At 31.0% G+C, this 6619-nt stretch overlaps 1 long non-coding RNA gene across 1 annotated transcript; it reads right to left on the reverse strand.

Annotated features, from left to right (window-relative positions):
• Window positions 1-135: 135 nt before the first annotated feature.
• On the reverse strand, window positions 136-1488 carry LOC107919639 (uncharacterized). Its single transcript, XR_001690405.2, has 3 exons — window positions 1342-1488; window positions 536-644; window positions 136-445 (listed from the first exon to the last, which is right to left on the reverse strand). It is a non-coding gene; the product is annotated as an uncharacterized lncRNA (long non-coding RNA).
• Window positions 1489-6619: the final 5131 nt, after the last annotated feature.

Genomic DNA, 6619 nt, shown 5'->3' on the forward strand with positions numbered 1-6619 from the left:
TTGAAATAATTAATATTAAATATATTTTAATTAAAATATATGATTTAATAAAATTTAAAATAATTATAACTAATAAAATTTAATAAGTGAGTAAGAATTGAACTCTAAAAAATAAAAAATAAAAACATAACAATATCGAATTATCATCAAGAACTCGATTGAATTTACAACAATTCTGAATTAAACGGAAGTACTGCCTCAATATCTCACTTCAACTAAAAATATAAAGCAAGCATTCAATAGAAGAAATTCAAGCCAATACAATATCTCTTTCACCCTGCTCTCAACTCCAATTAGCCTTCCATGAAACCAATTCTTCACTTCAAAAAAAATAGCTCACCAATCTAGCAGGAAAACGAATACTATCCAAAGTTGCCATTGAAAATAACCTCCAACTTCATGTGTCCATTCCACAAGTTAAGGGAAAAAGCAATCTCTGCCAATTCTGGATTTATATGATGCATTGATAAATCAGGAAATAGAAGGCCATGAGGTAAGGTTGCTAAAAAATCACAATGAATCAAAAGTAATTTACCTCTCCAGGAAGGCTAAATTGCCAAGAGCACATGTTTCCTCTAAAGCACCAAAAACCAGAAGGCATATTTGTTGACAAGTTGCAGTACTGCCTCAAGATCTTAGTTCAACTACAATATAAAGCAAGCATTCAGCAGAAGAAATTAAAAGCTTACTTGTTCCTCGTTTTCAGCAGAAGGGAATCTGCCATTTATTCCCTCTACACTATTTGTTGTCTTCGTTCCCCTGATAGTAGCAAATTTCTAAAGTCAAAGCTTAAACTCTAGGTTTTGCCTTACTTATACTACAATTCATTAAACCCTGTCACTGAAAAGCACATCTATAATGTTAGATAAATTTTGTCTTGCATTGGTCACAACCTTGACATTGAGACCACTAGAGATCAAAGTTATATAATTCTAAAAGACAATGCACAGAAAATACTAACCACCTAGTCTTACATCAACATAAAAGCCTAAGTTACAAGAAAAAAACAATCTTTCTGATTAACATTAATAAAAATCAGAAATCAGGTGATCAATCACTAGCTTTTAAACGAAACATGAAATCTATATCAATGAGTCAATATACCATTGAATGAAAATGCAGTGAGTATAAAGATACAAGATGATCAAATCTCTACTTACTCTGCCTATGTCATGAGCACCAATGCCAGAAACTAAACAATGAAGCTGAATGATGTCCATCACTGATCCTATGAATTAAAACAATCAATGCAATCAGCTAAATTCAGAAAAACAATTCAGAAAAATAATTACATGACAATGAAACATGAAACATGAAATAGTATAAGAACAATTTTATTACCATAATCCAAGTTTTGGTTAGTTCCCATTGCAACGGTAACTCTTTTTCCAGGCCCAAGTGCTTGATCAACCACAACATTCTGCATAAAGAACCATGAAATAGCCCAAACCAGTTCATAAGTAATATATCAGTATCACACTCCTTAGTATACAAATTTAATCTAAACAAGAGAATATATATATATAAGTTTTAAGTCATGTTTGAGCTTTCTGAATGCAAAATAGGAAACTACAACTTTGTACAATAAAATAATTCAGAGCAAATATGATTCTTCCCATTGCCAGCTTTATATGAAAATCTTTTTAGTGCTTGATACTATAAAAAAATTTATGGCAATGGCAATAATTGAACAGCATGAAATTAGCAACTAAGAATTAAATGTTCATCAAAAGACTTAATTTCTTTCCATTTATAACTTCTATGCTCAAAAAGAAGTTTGAGCCAAAAGTACGAAAGAAAAAAGACAATAACCGTAAGCCATTAACAACTTCAAGGGGCAAACAAGAAGATTTTCAGGATAATATAGCCATTAAGGACCAGTATGTGGTCAAATAAGTTGATAGCTATCATTAAAATTTGTCTATTAAGGTTAAAATTTGCCGCTTGATTAAAAAGAAAAGAAATTATGCAGGCAGCAAGTTAAAGTGAGTCACACTCGCACAAGAACAGACATACCTTATCTAAACCTACATCGACCACTGTTCCCACAGAGCTTGTGGGTTTTTCCTCAAGTGTGACACCTATAAAGTTATCGCAACAAATGAAGTCAGGCAAATATTCAATTCAGGCTCACCATTGATCAAGCATGTCTTCTAGTAGGCAACAGATTGCTAAGATTCCCCATAGAAACTGCACCCAAGTTCCTAACAATCTGGAACCTAACCTAACCTTATCATTTCTTTATAAAAGCCTGTAACCTCAGTTTCCAATCAATTCCCCATACAAATTACATCCAAGCTCTTTAAATTTAAAAAGCATATCAATTTATCTGTCCGCATCTATCCTTCCTACAATTCACCTTTTAACAATTATAGACCTAGTATGAAACCTATAACAATCACAAAAGGCAGCAGCCAAACTTTACCTTCCCGGTAGGGAGCCCACTCATGCTTACACAGATGATGTGGAGCATCAAGTGGAGGCAACATTCCCTACAATAGGCAAAGAAATGTAAAAACCAGTTTCAAATTCACTTCCATTAAAGGAAAAACAACAACAGCAAAATAAATTCATCAAAACTGTGTGAACTTGTTAAAAATAAATCGATATTCACCACATATCTTAGAAGGGAATTATGCTTAGCGAAAAGAGGATGGAAAGATACAGTGAAGAAGCACTTACCGAAACAATGGGGCCGGAGACCTGAAACGGTGGAGTCGGGTGGAGGTGACTTCGCTCGCAGGTTTTGTTTGATGTTGGGAGGGAGAGGCTGGAGGTGGATTTCGAGTTGGGAGGGCAAATTAGGGCGTGAGATGTAAAACGGATGTAAACTGAGGAGAAGGCAAGGATTACAAAATAGAGAATTTCGGGGATTAGGAATGTAACGGATTAGAGGGGGATTAGCAATACATTGAACCAAACGGCAGATTAGAGGGGGATTAGGTGGGGCGCACAGATTAGGGGTGTATTGGCTATGCCAATACACCAAACCAAACATGTTAGTTTTCTTTTTTAGTCGAGCTATGTATCCCCCGAGCCTCTTAACATGATTTAGGATGAGTTTGGATACATAATTGAGTATGATGTGTTTGTCTTTATTTTACTTTTTATGTCACAATATAATATTATTATAGTATCTAATTTTATTGTAACTGTTATTTTTATACTGATAGCAAATAAATATATTGTTTATCCAAATCTACCATTAGTTGGAACTCGTGAAGGCAAAGTACGAAAAATTATATTTTAAAAAAAATATTTTTTTGGGTAAACTACATTGTGAGTAACTCAATTATGTCCAACTATTAAATATTTTAAATTGGTCACTCAATTAATTAAAATTTTTTAATTTTCCGTTAAGTTTCTGATAGAAAGGTGAAGTGGCAGTTCAAAAATTAGCATAATAATAAATTTAGCCCTCAATTTTTACATATTATGTTAATTTAGTCATAATTTTTTAAAAAATAACCCTCATCATTATAAATTATCTCAATTTGGTACTAATTCTAAAATATATATATACATAAATATTTTTAAAAATATAATAAATTCTATATATAATTATCCCAATTTGGTCCTAATTCTAACTCTTTTTTGTCATTTTCTTTTCAAGTTCTCAACTCCGTGCTTACTTCTTATTTCTTCTGTTTTTTTTCTTTTTAGATTAATTTTCTCAATTTGGCATTGTTGAAACCTTCTCTCCTTCTCTCTTTTTTTTTTCAAAATTGACTATTGGGGTGGTTATAGTGATGGTTGAGTCAAAAGGTATAAGGGTGAAGCTTAGAAATGGAATGGTGATGATGCCAGTGAAAGATATTGAAAACGAGAATGAATTTTTTTTTCTGCTTTCCCTTTTTAAAAACCAAAATGTTAGCTTCCCTTTCTCATTCTTTGTAGTTGCAAATCGTTATATATGAAAATAGGGAGAGGTTGTAACACCATAAACTCGTCTCCATCGCCAGATTAGGATTACGAAGCATAAAAATTTCATGCGATTTAATTAATAACATTCAATAACACAACTTAATTATAGAAAACATACACTTACGGGCCTTATTACATGCCAAAACACACTCATATCATGTAAATGGTACTATAATTTTAACATCCTAATCATTTCAAATCCAATGCTATAAATTCATACTTTAAACTTACATCACACATCTGCCATTTAACCACTTCATTCACACTTCAATGAACCAAAAGCCATCTAAATCTCAAGGCATTCACTAGTGACCAAAACATATACTTACATATTTAGAATTATAAGCCAACATCAAGGTAGATAGGTAAATAAACTTAAACTACATCACATTGATAAATAACATAAACACTCTTAGTACATGTCATTTTATAACTGAAATCCTAAACAACCAAAACTACCAATATGACAAATGGATAGTGTGATTGTGCTCCTACACGATTCCAACTGGTCGAGCTTCCGATGATCTACAAAATAAAGAAAAGAACAACAACTATGTAAGCAACTAATGCTTAGTAAGATAAATGAAACTTAACTTATCAAACATTTTAAGTTAAACAACCAAGCATAATTTTCATTATGTCATAAGCTAACTTTCCTTTCCTATACACACCATCACACAAGGTTAGTTGATGTATCATTGCATATATAATTCCAATCAAAACATGGCATAGAACATATCTAACATTTCACTTTCATAATTCACCACTCATATATATATATACTAAATCATCTTTTCCTTTCAATTACACATTTCATCATTATTCATATAATTACTCAAAAATCATAGTTCATTTTATGTAATCACATACCCTTTTAAGCTTTATTTACCCATTGAACAAAATGGATCAACCTCGAATACTAAAAAAATACTCATAAACCATTTAATTCTTTAAACACACTATATTATTATTACTTTTCACATATCTAAACATATCATAATAACCCCTTCTCAAAGGACTTACCATTATCATAAACCACATTTCCTCAATTTAGCTATGCACACATATAAACATGAAATTCATTGAAACATTTTTCACTTATTACTACCATGAATATGCAATATCATTTAAGCACATAAATAAGTTGTAATTCAACAAATACATAGCCCGATGAATTAAGTAACTTGACTCGGATACTCGAGTAACTACACTGCACCAAAGGCATCGATGTGTAATAGAGGCACCAAAGTGTAGACAGGGGCAAAAATGTGCAATCAAGGCACCGTAGAGCAAACAGAGACACCAAAGTGTATACAGAGGCATTGAAGTGCAAACAGAGGCACCAAAGTGCAATCTCATACAAGCGTGCTTACTGACCCTATTGGCATGTCAATCATATCCTAACCATTTACTATGTTCAACCGGGCATTATAATCCTATTCACAATATTGATCAATCAATCATTCAGAGGCACTTATTATTTTTATACACATACCATAAGTCCTTTATATTCATTTCAATTTTGTGCAACCACAAAATTCATGACTTCAGAATATTCATTTACCATTTGTACTCAATCGTAATATTTAATAATTTATAGGTAAATAATGAAATTTCACATTAAATACAATTATCCAGCAAACAATAATACAAATATAAAGTAATATTCACATACACATACTTACACAATGAACTTAGCTATTATATACCAACAGTTGACTCGTAGGGACTATTTTGTAATATTTCCTTTTCTTCAGTTATCCTCCATACGAATCAAATCTTGACCTATAATAATTAAATTAAAATTTATCAAATTAAAATACATATTCAAACTCACTTTTATGTATATAACCCTTAAGTTTTCATTATTTACTCATTTTCCCTAAACTTTTATATTTCTCAAGAATTAGTCCCTAAACTCGAAACCCTAAATTTAACAAGATATTTCAAATACCCAAGGTAGCCGAATATATTCCTATAAAAGTACAGCCCATATTTATTCAAAATCCACACAAGTTCCATGTAAATTTTAACATTTAATCAAATTGGTCCTTTAACTAAAAACTAACAAAATCATTTTACAAACTAGTTCTAATCAACAACCAAGACTATAAATTTATCATTTAACATCAAAATTAACTAAGATTCATTAATGGTAAAAATCAAAATCCTTAATAGTTTCGAAAATGAAGATACGAGTTAGTTGGACCTAATTGCAACGATCTCAAAAATATAAAAATCACAAGAAACGGGTATAAAATTGCTTACATGCATGCATCCAATACTTGACAGAACCTCAAACACCAAAAATGGTGTTCTTCAATTTCAATTTCAGCAACCAAAGCTTTTGGAAGATGATGATGCCATTATTTTTATTTTTGTTAAAGTTTTAATTACTAAATTACCAATTTACCCTTTAATAATATATTCTAATAAACCAAAACATAAATCTACTACCGTCCATTAGTTTATAACATGGCATAATTATCATATAAGGCCATTAATTTAAGATTCCATAACCATTTGACCGCTTTAATTATTAGAAATTAACTTTTGCACCTTATTCACTTAAGTGCATTTTATCTAATTAACCTTTTAAACATTAAAACTTCTTAACCAAATTTTTATATGACCCTAATATCACTCCGTAAATATTTAATAAAATATTTACGAGCTCGATTTATAGAAATGAGGT

The sequence above is a fragment of the Gossypium hirsutum genome, chromosome D13 (genome assembly GCF_007990345.1).
Source record: "Gossypium hirsutum isolate 1008001.06 chromosome D13, Gossypium_hirsutum_v2.1, whole genome shotgun sequence".
NCBI classification, from domain to species: Eukaryota; Viridiplantae; Streptophyta; class Magnoliopsida; order Malvales; family Malvaceae; genus Gossypium; species Gossypium hirsutum.